The sequence below is a fragment of the Cervus canadensis genome, chromosome 26 (genome assembly GCF_019320065.1).
Source record: "Cervus canadensis isolate Bull #8, Minnesota chromosome 26, ASM1932006v1, whole genome shotgun sequence".
NCBI lineage: Eukaryota > Metazoa > Chordata > Mammalia > Artiodactyla > Cervidae > Cervus > Cervus canadensis.
The window spans coordinates 28,304,788-28,317,609 of NC_057411.1; the positions used below are offsets into that span (position 1 = coordinate 28,304,788).

General features: G+C 43.8%; 1 protein-coding gene across 2 annotated transcripts in view; it reads left to right on the forward strand.

Moving 5' to 3' along the window:
* SHROOM3 (shroom family member 3) overlaps window positions 1-12,822 on the forward strand; it is a 319,013-nt gene that overhangs the window by 135,522 nt on the left and 170,669 nt on the right. Inside the window, exon 1 of one of the 2 annotated variants that reach the window (XM_043448169.1) lies at window positions 10,710-10,951. The exons of the other annotated variant lie outside the window; for it this stretch is intronic. The gene's annotated coding sequence lies outside the window, so the exon portion shown is untranslated. Of the gene's footprint in view, window positions 1-10,709; window positions 10,952-12,822 lie in introns of those variants that run through there. 2 annotated transcript variants of the gene reach the window in all.

Below are 12,822 nucleotides of genomic sequence, written 5' to 3' on the forward strand. Positions count from 1 at the left end.
TGCCTCATTCCAAGTCTTCTGGAATGGCATCCAACGCCCATCTAAATTGAGCTGAGCCAGGCCCTCTTTACAGTGACCTTCTCCTGGAGTCTCTAGTGGAGCAACAGAGCCAAGATTCCTTCACACCCTGGACATTCCCCTCTCATTCTTCGCATGAATGCCCTGTTCTCCCTGAGACCAGAGACATGAAACCTGAACTTGGTTCTGATGGTATGACTTATCACCAATCTCTCCCACATTCCCACAATGCCCTAGAATGGCAAGGGTTGGACTTTCTTGCTATTTCTTACTCTGCTCTATGCTTCCTTCCTTCTGTAACTCCAAGTCTCCTGTCTAAGGCAGGAAAATGCTTATTCAAAAGGATACATGTACCCAATTTTGTAGCAACACTGTTTATAGTAGCCATGACATGGAGGCAACCCAGTGCCCATCAGCAGATGAATGGATTAAGGTAATGTGACACTATGCTACTTTGTACTATGGGAAGTCTTTGGTGACTGGAATCCTTCAGGCTCAACCCTGGGTGGATTACAGTGGTTCTCAGAAGTGTGGTCACTAGCCAGGACCTGCTATGAAATGCAAAATCTGGGGCCCTCCTCCAAAATGCTGGGGTTTTAACCTAATAACTGATAGTTTATCAAGCTTTCCAGGTGGTTCTGATGTACCCTAAAGAACCACAGCTTTAAGATTTCAGCAAATTATCTCATTCCCTCTCTTACAGTTTCCAAACCTAAAGGCTTATTCAACAGACCAAATGTACACACGCGTGTGTGCTATGTCGCTTCATTTGTGTCCGACTCTTTGCGACCCTATGGACTGTGGAATGAAATTCGGACATACTACAACATTGAGGAATCTTGAGCATGTTGCACTAAGTGAAATAAGCCAGTCACAAAAAGACAGATACTGTGTGATCCCATGTGTGTGAGGTACCTATAGAGTAGTCCAGTTCAGAGATACGAAAAGTAGAATGGTGGTTGCCAGGGCCTGGGGGAGGGAGAGGGGGAGTTATTGTTTTATGGGTACAGAGTTTCAGTTTTGTAAGGTAAAAGGAGTTCTGGACATGGGTGCCGGTGTCCGTTGCATGGCAACATGATTGCACTTAAAACCACTGAACTGTACAGAGTTAAAAATGGCTTAAGTTCTTATGTAACAGGTACTGATTTGAGGAAAGGTCACATGCCTAACTCAACTGGTTATCCGTGGAACATAATCCTCGATGTTAGAGTTCAGATCTCAATCTGGAAACAGATGTTCCTTGTAAATTTGGGTATTTTACCAGATGTTAGTGGAGTTTCTGAACTACCTGAAGTAGATGAAGAGACTGATCCAATCAATCTGACTTTGGAGTTTAAATAGGATAGTCAGTCTCGCTGTGGCTATTGAGGTAAAAGATTATATATATATATGTAGTGTTGGGAATTTTTGCATGTAATATTCTATATGAGAAGTAATGATAAGCCATCAGCTTTTCCCCATTTGCTGAGAAGATGAGCCACTGGGAGAGCTTTGTCTAGTGGTTTGAATCGGTAGCCTTCTAGCTCCCTTTATTGTTGCTACTCTTCCAGTCATTTGGCACCAGGTGAATGAACCCATCCTCTCCCATCCTCTCTAGAGGTGGCAACTCAAGGGTGGTATTGGCAGACAGTGGAGCTTTAATCCCCCTTTCCACCTCCCAATAATATGCATCAGTTGTCCACCCAATAAAATAATATTCCTTGCTACAAACAATTGATGTTTTCTCAATCTTGTTAATGGAGAAGGCAATGGCACCCCACTCCAGTACTCTTGCCTGGAAAATCCCATGGACAGAGGAGCCTGGTAGGCTGTAGTCCATGAGGTCGCTAAGAGTTGGACACGACTGAGTGACTTCACTTTCACTTTTCACTTTCATGCACTGGAGAAGGAAATGGCAACCCACTCCAGTGTTCTTGCCTGGAGAATCCCAGGGAAGGGGGAGCCTGGTGGGCTGCCGTCTATGGGGTCACACAGAGTCGGACACGACTGAAGCGACTTAGCAGCAACAGCAATCTTGTTAAGGATGAATGAAAGGATCTTTAGGAAATGGCTCTGGTGTAAGTGAAAACAGTGAATTTACTATGCAGAGCGCAGCTTCAAGACAAGTTCCCTGAAACCTCTACACAATCCATTTGCCACCAGGGAGCCCCCCCTGTAGCAAATTCTGTAGCTCCAACTGTTCTAATCCCATTTCCACGCTGCACAAATTTCCAAGGAGAGAGAAAAAATCCAAATTTAAACATCCAAATATGCCTCCTGTCTCAGAACTATATTCATATATGACAGTGTTCTCATAAGCCCAGGAAATTAGTTTAGGAAAATAAAGATAGATAAAGTGAAAGTGTCAGTCGCTCAGCCATGTCCAACTCTTTGCTACACCATGGACTGTAGCCTGCCAGGTTCCTCTGTCCATGGGATTCTCCAGGCAAGAATACTGGAGCAGGTTGTCATGCCCTCCTCCAGGAGATCTTCCTGATACAGGAATCGAACTCATATCTCCTGTGGCTCCTGCTTTGCAGGCAGATTCTTTTAACATTAAATTGTTTTAAAAATCAAAGAACCTAGATACTTAACGTCAGCCTTCAAAGCACTACCACCAATCCGTATAATGCGAAGCATGAACTCCTGGTCAGATACTAAATTCAGTAAGTTTCATTTTGCTCCTGATTAAGAACTGAAATTTATCACATTCTTGTGGAAGAATTAAGAAGTCTTCCCTGGTGACTCAGTGGTAAAGAATCTGCTTGCTGATGCAGGAGACTTGGGTTTGATCTCAGGGTTGGGAAGATCCCCTGGAGAAGGAAATGGGATCCCATTCCAGTATTCTTGCCTGGAGAATTTCATGGACAGAGGAGCCTGGTGGGCTACAGTCCATGGGACCGAAAGGGTTGGACATGACTTAGCGATTAAACAACAAGAAAGCACGTTGTTTGCTAATTTTTATGAGGAGGCCATGTGGTCCAGTGGAAAGGTACCCAAGTAGACCGCACACTGCGCTGACTGCCTGCCTGTGTGTCTCCTGTCACATTTTTATTTTTCTTTTTTCCAGGAGGGTGGGTTTGCCAGCCCCAGTGCGATTCAAACTGCCTTTTGAGACTGTAGGCAAGATGGAGGGTTAGGAAAGAGAAAGGAAGAATGTTCCCCACACTGTCTGTTTAAATTATGATTTGAAGCAGGTTTTATTATACCAAATTATCATCAGGCTAATTGCTTGACAGCCTCTCTCGTTACTGCTGGCTGGCGCCATTCAACTGATATACTCGGCTGATATGTGGCTGGGGGCGGTATGGCATAGTCTCCCTAGGGAGAAATCTGGCAGCTGGAAAAATACCCCAAACTCCTCAACATTGTGCGTGCCATCCACATCCCACTTCTAAGTCACAACAGATCTAGTGTAGACAGTAGTGTTTAAGAGCATATTCCTTGAAATTAGGCTGCCCAGGTTCAAACCTTGTTATTACCTCTTGTTTGTTTTGTGATCCTGGGCAAGTTTTTAACCTCTTGGTGCCTCAGATTCTTCACTTATGAAGTGGGTATAAAAATAGTACCTCCCTAGTAGGGTTGTTGGAAGAGGTAAAATATGTCAAGTACTTAGTATTCTCCCTGATATAAAGTAAGCACCCTGCTAAGAAACTGTTGATAAATATGTATATGTCTGTATTGTTGCCTGTTACTCATTGTTTTTATTTTAGCTGTGTAATTTTCCTAGAGATTTAAATGAGTTATTATGCATGCGGGCTCAGTTGTGTCTGATTCTTGGAGACCCCATAGACTACCAGGCTCCTCCGTCCATGGGATTTCCCAGGTGAGAATACTGGAGTGGGTTGCCATTTCCTTCTCCAGGGGATCTTCCCAACCCAGGGATCAAACCTGTGTCTCCTGCACTGGCAGGTGGATTCTTTACCACTGAGCCACCTGGGAAGCCCATAGTGAGTCTTTAAGGATACCATAATTTGGATTTAGAGAATGAACTTATGGTTACCAGGGGGAAAGGATGCAAGGAAGGGATAGTCAGGGAGTTTGGGATGGGCATGTACACACTGATATATTTAAAATGGAAAACCAAGAAGGACCTACTATATAGTAAAGGGAACTCTGCTCAATATTATATGCCAGTCTGGATGGGAGGGGAATTTGGGGGAGCATGGATCCATGTATACATATGGCTGAGTTCCTTTACTGTTCATGTGAAGCTATCAGAACATTGTTAATTGACTATACTCCAATATAAAATAAAAAGTAAAAAAAATAAAAAGAAAGAATACTGTAATTTGTGTTCAGCATGCTCCTTCTCCAGAGTTTTCTTTTTATCCTCGAGGATAAAATGTGAACCCAAATGTAATTCCTCTGCCTGTTATTCTTAGCACTAAATGGTAGCTTGGGATTCCCCATTGAGGATATTGGGACTTTGAAGGGATGACCAAACCCAATACCTTTATTTACTACCTTCTGACCACTAACATTCTTGTGATGAAATACCTTGGTTTCCCCCAAAGAATTAGAGAATGTAAAGAGAGGAGAAAGACTAAGAGTGATAGGATAACTTCAGGCCTGTTTGTCTCTGTGGTCAGAGGCAGCACAATAGGAAGGAGAGAGATTTAAATGCAAGAAAGGTGACTCTCATCAGTCATGTTAGCAATGAGAAAATATCATGCTTTCTGATTTCTGTATCATAGATGATTTGTGTCCTGCAATTATTGCACAGGAAAGGTATTGCGTTATAACACTTTGGACTTAACTGACATCTTTTATGACACTCAGGGGCCTATGGGCATTACTCATCAACCTTGATGTCAACATTGGGATTGAAAAATGTTCACTTAAACACAAAGTGAGCATGGCTCAGCTGCTTTGTGTCCACTTCCCTCGGCGTGTCCTTCAGGATCTGACTCCTTTAGACACACTTGGAGTTTCCTCCACCAAATACAATTTACCGTGAAATTTAAGGAAAATGGACTAGAAGAAAGAAATTGAGCTTATTAAGTTTCTCCCTAGGCTCACTGCCCGGTTTCCTTTCAGCTTGGAATTTCTATGTGGGAATTTGCAGAATTGGACTAAACTATTTCTGAACCCACATGTTTGTTCACTTTTCTCGCCTTAGCTGTGATATTTTGTATAATGCCTGTTCTTTCTGATGACACAGTGTGATTTCTAAAAGTGAGATGTATAGGGTACAGTTTAACCTGAATCACTTACATGATTTTACAAAGTTTATCTATTTATTTAGCAACTAATATATGACCAGTCATTGCTCTAGGTGCTTGGGACTCAGCCATGGTCTGACATATCTCTGTCCTCATGGAGTTGACATCCTTGTGAGAAGAGAAAAGCAATAGTGAACATTGCTGCTGCTGCTGCTAAGTCACTTCAGGTGTGTTGGACTCTGTGTGACCCCATAGATGGCAGCCCAACCGGTTCCGCCGTCCCTGGGATTCTTCAGGCAAGAACACTGGAGTGGGTTGCCATTTCCTTCTCCAGTGCGTGAAAGTGAAAAGTGAAAGTGAAGTTGCTCAGTCGTGTCTGACTCTTAGCGACCTCATGGACTGCAGCCTACCAGGCTCCTCCATCCATGGGGTTTTCCAGGCAAGATTACTGGAGTGGGTTGCCATTGCCTTCTCCGATAGTGAACATTATACATACGTAGATTATGCAGTATGTTAGGTGGTGAGTGCTCTGTGGAAAGAAAGCAGACCAGAGGACAAGGGGCTGTTTCCATTTCTTCCATTCATAAAATTCTTTCAATTCTTCCTGGGAGTATTGAGGATAAATTTTGCGGCGGTGGGGGTAGATTATGGAAAGTGCCTTTATTATTTATTTCATATTATCTTTCATTGAAGTATAGTTCATTTACAATGTTGTGTTACTTTCTTCTGTATAGCATAATAATTCCATTATACATTTGTATACATTCTTTTTCATTATGGTTTATCACAGGCTATTGAGGACAGACATTCAATTTTAAAAATCATACTCCGTGAAAGAACTTTGAGCTTCTGGGCTGTGCCATAAAAGTACAGGCAAGTAAGTGCCCTACAGGCATCAAATCTGACCTAGTAGATGAGTCTACCTTGCAACTGCTGGGGAACACTGTAACTGTTACACACACATGCAGACACAAAGAAATTGAAAATAAGAAAACTACATTTTCTTCATTATTTAGTGAGGCTTTCTCTCCATAGACCCCCCATCTCTAACCACGAACAAGTACCCTAAAAGGACATGTGCAAATCATTAAGGACAAATACCGTGGCAGTCTGGTGTTCTGAAATCAAGGCCATCTATTAAATATCTCGGTCTGCAGTTTATCAACAGAGTGACAGAAAACCCTCCTGCCTGTGGGTGTTTAAAAGGTAATCGGCAGGAAACAGGATGTACCTGAGGAGATGAGCTATTAGCTCTTAGAGAAAAGGAGAAAGAAAAACCCACATTTCTTAAAAAACTCATCTACTATATTCCTTTCTTCCTCCTCACCACAGATATTGGTACTGGGAAGAAACTTAGTAATGTTCTAGGTTAGTGAAGACTAGAGCCCAGAGATGATAAGTGACTTGTTCAGGGTCACTTAGCAGGTCAGTGGCAGAGTCAAAAGAAAGCCAAGCTCCCCCGCCTCCCTGTTCAGTACTGTGGGTTCTATAGCTCCGCCTTCAGGTTGGATCTTCAGTACTTCTTCAGCGTGGATTGCCGAGCCCTCTACAGCTGATTGCTAAAGAAGATAGGAGGGGACAAATGAGAAGCCTAAGGTGTCGGTATTAAAAGACACTTACTGCTTGGAAGGAAAGTTATGACCAACCTAGACAGCATATTAAAAAGCAGAGACATTACTTTGCCAACAAAGGTCTGTCTAGTCAAGGCTATGGTTTTTCCAGTGGTCATGTATGGATGTGAGAGTTGGACTATAAAGAAAGCTAAGCACCAAAGAACTGATGCTTTTGAACTGTGGTGTTGGAGAAGACTCTTGAGAGTCCCCTGGACTGCAAGGAGATCCAACCAGTTCATCCTAAAGGAGATCAGTCCTGGGTGTTCATTGGAAGGATTGATGTTGAAGCTGAAACTCCAATACTTTGGCCACCTCATGCGAAGAGCTGACTCACTGGAAAAGGCCCTGATGCTGGGGAAGATTGAGGGCAGGAGGAGAAGGGGACGACAGAGGATGAGATGGTTGGATGGCATCACTGACTCGATGGACATGAATTTGGGTAAACTCTGGGAGTTGGTGATGGACAGGGAGGCCTGGCGTGCTGCAGTCTATGGGGTCGCAAAGAGTAGGACACGACTTTGGGGCTGGACTGGACTGAACTGAACTGAAGGTGTCGGTGAAAGTGTTTCAGATTCTCTAGTAATCTGAAGTAGAGGGAGAAGGAAATAGAAGACGGGGCTGAGAGTAAGAGCTGGGGGAGCAGCATGGTGTGGAGAGTCTCTCTTCCAGACTGGGGGTGGTGGGGGGCTGCTGCACATTCCAGCGTGAAGGACTTCCTCTTTGCTGGGGTAACTCTCACTGACTGAAGGGCGGTGCTTCCAGACGCAAGCACCCAGGCTGCAGTGTCCTCCTGCCCACGAGTGGCCACGGCATCACCGAAGGGTGATGAGAACACGCCGTGCGCTGTCGCTTCGGGTCCTACTGACGGTGGCAGAGTCACTGTCCTGTCCCTACCCCCACGGGGAGGCAACATTTGAGCTCTTCCTCTAGGCTACCTGCTTTGCTTACATCAGCTCGTTCTGTCCTCGTAATCAGGTTAGTTTCTTGTCAAGCCCATTTCAGAGGAGAGAAAACTGAGTCTTGGAAAAGTTTAGTAATCTGCCCAGAGTCACAAAGCTAGTGAATGCCTCTGTCAAAATTCAAATTCTCCTTCGTAATGGGGGTATGGGGTTGGTTCAAAGTATGGGCTCTGTGAGCAGATTGTCAGGGTTCGAATCCCCACTCCAGTGCTTGCTGTGAGGTGTTCAATGCATTACTCAGCCTCCCTTGCCTCATCTGTAAAACTGTAACAGTAATCACAGTGTTACATTATAGAATTGTGGTGACTAGAGAATACAACATAGCACCTATTGCCACATAACTAACTGCTAGTTATATAGTATTTGACTACAGTTCAGCTACAGGTTGAATCACATGGAATTGCTGTCTTAGTCTACCAAAAATTGTCAAATACTGACAGTTTTGTATGGTTCAGTCTAATACTACATAGGTATTCATTCTTTGTAAATATAACAATGGTTCCCTTATCCATCTCATAATTTGTGAATGGACAGTTGATTTGATTGCTTGAGTACAATCTTTCCTCTTTACTTGCCTGCTCTTTTTAGTTTCTCTAAAGAACTACATAAGGATATCGTCTCTCCTAACGTAACGTATCACCCAAGAGGACATATGCAATGACGTAGTTCCTGGAGCCACTAATCTGTTGAGTATGTTGTCACAGGCAGCTTGAATGGGAGTAGATTTGAAGTGAGCTTAGGTTGTGTAGAACTAGACTAAAAAATGACTGGTGAAATGAAGAGGGGGTGGACTCCTGGCTCCTTTAAGCCAGTGGGAATGTTCCACTGGTGGAGGGACTGGCATTCCCACACTCGATGGCTGGTTGTGATAAACACGTGTCGGGCAGAACCATTTGTCTTGTGCACTGGAAAGACCAGCACCTGGCCGGCAGTAGCCAGGTTGTTACATTGGACACATTCAAAATGAATTTTGTGGCCTGGCTGCCCTTGAACTCTGGTTTGGTGAGAGTAGCTGTGATAGGAGGACACACAACTTAGTTGTGGTGTCTGGGGAGGCTGTGGGGTCGAGGAGGAAAACATGAACCTGGGATAAGGATTTTGCCTTCCTGGGGAGGAGGGAGAGTGTGGAAGGAAGGGACAGTTAGGGAGTTTGGGATGGACATGTACACCCTGCTACATTTAAGATGGATAACCAACAAAGACCTACTGTCCAGCACAGGGAACTCTGCTCCCTGTGATGTGGCAGCCTGTTATGTGAGAGGTGAGTCTGAGGGAGAATGGATACATGCATATGTATGGCTGAGTCCCTTTGCTGTCCGCCTGAGACTATCACAACATTGTTAATCGGCTATAGTCCAAAATAAAATTAAAGTTTTTAAAGAAAATAAAAAGAATTTGCCTTCTGCAAAGGAAAGAAGGCTACTTTTAAAGGAATGCATCCAGGGTGCAAGATCTAGAGGAGTTTTCTCTCCTGAAAGAGGGTTCTCTGTCCCACTCCCACCTCTGTTCCCATCTCACACCGGCCTCAATCCTGTTTCCTTAGATTTCATATAGTAGGAATAGAAATAGCTCTGGAATTCAAGTGAAGCATTCTGGAGGGACAGTCCTGCTAGTTAATACAAAACAATCTCTAAATAAAGTTAATCTCACCTTCAAAATGTACTGACATCCTCAAGGATGCTTCAGACTTTCTTGGTGTCTGGAGTGGAGATGACTACTGTATTTATAATGCCCCTGTGATGTCAGAATGGTGTGTGTGTGCGCGTGCTTGTGCATGTGTGCTCCCTTTCCTTCTTTCTTTCCACATCTAAAAAAATGACCTGGAAGTCTTTCATTTTATTTATTTATTTTTATATAATTATTTTTATTTGGCTGCGCTGGGTCTTAGTTGCAGTATGTGGGATCTAGTTCCCTGGCCAGGGATCAAACCTGGGCCCCCTGCATTGGGAGCACAGAGACCCAGCCTCGGGCCCACCAGAGAAGTCCCTGGAAGTCTTTTAAAGTTTCTGGAACAAGGAGGTTTACAGATTACACGTGGATCCATGGTTATGTTTTTTCCCACCATGGAGGCCGTAAACTAATGAAAATGCATTTGCATAACCAGGAAAGCAGACACTCTTGGAGTCGTTCTCTTTCCGTGTGCCCTATCCCTTCTCTCTCTCTTTGTGTCTATGGCTACTGTTAAGCTGACCCCTACAGTCTGGGGCAAATACCGAAACTTGAATCAAGCACTGCTTCTCCATACAGCTGCAAAGGCCTGCTGCTTCAGAGGCTCAGGTGACCTGTTTAAGTGAAATTCTTTTTGCCAAAATTGCAAAGGTGAGCCGCCTGGCACTCCAGTGTACTGCATTTACTGTTGTTGTTTTGTTTTTTTTATGAGAACGGCCTTTTATAAATTTTTGTGTCTGCCAGGGTTGAGCAGTATTGAACGTGATCCGCCGAAACAATGACGATAGAAAGATAGTCCTTTCTGTTGAGTCTCCTTCCCCTCCTCCTAGTTTCTGTGAGAAACTGTTGCTTGCAAAAACCATAGCTAATTAAAAATTGAACTTATTCAGCTGCCAGAAACCCGAGTGGGGGCCGGCAAGGGGCGGGAGGAAGAGCAGACAGGGGCGCCCTGTGAGTGACGCCCCCAGCGCCATTCATTCCATCGTCCTTCCCTTCCATTTAAGCGTTTTCACATCGTGGTTTTGTGAGTCGAAGGACCCTAGAGCGACCTTTGGGGACCTGCAGGAGAGGGCTTACCCGTTGCCACGAGCTCTGCTTTCAACAGCGAGCCAGCTTCTGCAGAGCGCGGGGCCCCGGAGTGCGCGGGGCCGGCGTGCCCGCGGCCACTGCAGAAACCGGTTCTGGTCTCCGGCCGCGTGTCCTTCCCCTTACATCAGGGTGCCAGCCGCTGTCAGGCAGGCCGGCCGGCGATTGGCTGGGAGGAGGGCAGTAATCCGAACTGCCTTTTGTACTTGGCTAATCAGGGCAGCCGCCTGATTGCAGGTTCCCAGCGGAGGTGCCTGGGTGGTGTCTGACACCTGTGTCTTAGCTCTCGCCTTCCCGGAGCTGCTTCCCCGGAATTTTTTCTGGGCCGGATTCGTGTCTCTGTGTCACCTCCCCCCAGCCCCTGAGCCCCCTCGGGCCGCCAGCTTGGCCCCTTGTCATGCTGGACGAAGATGTCCAACAGATAATCGAGGACAGTGGAAATGCCGGCTTAGACTTCCTTACGGTAAGTCCCTTTTAAACCAGGTATTTCTCGACCGAATTTCTCCATTTAATTAGACAGAAATGCTTGTATAGGGCAGGTAAACTAAAGAAGGTCTGGGGAGTTGTTTTAGTTTAGGCTTTTATGATGAAACTTGTAAGTGATTGGAGTGTCAGATGTGCTGGCAAAATGATACCAAGGCAGAAATAATGATGTACATGGTGGGGGGCGGGTACTTGACAAACCATTGTCATCCTTGCAGGCAGCTGGCACCTCACTGCGCACTTCTTCCTATTTGATGAGGAACTCCAGTGATGATAGAATAAAGGAACTTTTCATCAAGGCCAACAAATGTATATGTTTGTGCCATAGGCTCCTCCCAACTGTGCAACCCAGGAGCTATCATCTAATTCTCATTCCTACTTCTTTTTAAAGCTGTCTTTAACTTTTCCCCTCTTGTGATAGGAAAGCAGTTTTTTCTTTTCAAGGCTTGCTCAGCACAGAGGAGTTAGTGACTTTCACTCCAGCATGGGGTTTAATTGGACTGCTTGGCTCACTTCCCCTCACCTTTATTTTTCAGAGAAAGTCAGATTCTAGATGGAAGGACTTTGAGTCACAGTGAGATGCTTTGGAATATTAAGCCATGATTCTGATTAAGCTTAAGCTCTTCTATGACTTCATTTTATGTACTTTTAAGTTGATCGACAGATACTTCGGGGCCATCCTGTCTTCCTCTTGGATTGGTGTCAGCATACTTTTATTGTAGGGTTTAGTAATCCAAGGTTGGTAAAACAACTAGTGGTGTGGGCAAATGCTTACACTCTTGCCTGCTTGTTGTGATAAAGAAGAAAATTTTTATTTTTTTGAAATGAAAACTTTCTGTATATGGGTAAAGATCCATTTATAAATCCAAAGAGGTTCTGAGGAAGATGTTCCCCATTTCTAAATGATTCCATTTAACCAGTAAGCAGGAATAGAATAGACAGAGGTGGTGAAAAGCAGGCGATAAACACTCAGAAACCATATACTCAAGATCTGTGTTAATCATCCTGAAATACGTTTTTTTCTTTCATTATTTATAGGCAGTCGGAAGTCTCCATCTTTCTCAGCTGTTAGCTAACTATTCTTTATAAAGACATTTCCCTGTAATAAGATCAACGTATTTGTAATACTAAATATAAATACTAAAAATGCCTGCTCTGATGAATAGAAGCATCAGAAATGACATTGCCCACAGGTTGAAATGTGGTCATCATGCAAGTCTACAGAAATCATTTAAAATATAATGTATGTGCCCCATAGTACAGATGGTTGGTGATGATTGAAAAATTAGATCAGTTGGTAGGTAGATATTAAGTGAATTATAAATATTGAGGGAATTAAAGGACAAGTAAATGTTGGAAAGCTAAATAAATACTGAATAGCATTGAGTTCAAGTTCAAAATGCTACCTTCACCTAGAATTACAGTCTAGAGAATGTATAAATCAAAGTTGGTTTCCTGGTTTAAGGATAAGTCACTGCTGTATAGGGAGGGATGAATGCCATCTCAACCCTCATCACTATCTTAAAAAAAAAAATTTCACTGTCCTTAATAACCTCAGAGTCCTAAAAAGAGACAGAAAGGAAGAGAGAGCTAGTTTCAAAACCTCTATCTAATTAAAAAGGAAGTAAGGTTACAAAAACCGCACATTTCATATTGAGTGTAGAAAACCCTGTACCTATCTACAGAGTATAAGGGAACCCCTGAAAGTGTAATTTAACACAATGGTTAATAGCTAATACACACACACACACACACACACACACAAATGGTTAATAGCTAACACACACACACACACACACACACACACATTTCATCCCAAGATCAGCATTGTTAGAGTTAGATTGGGACAGG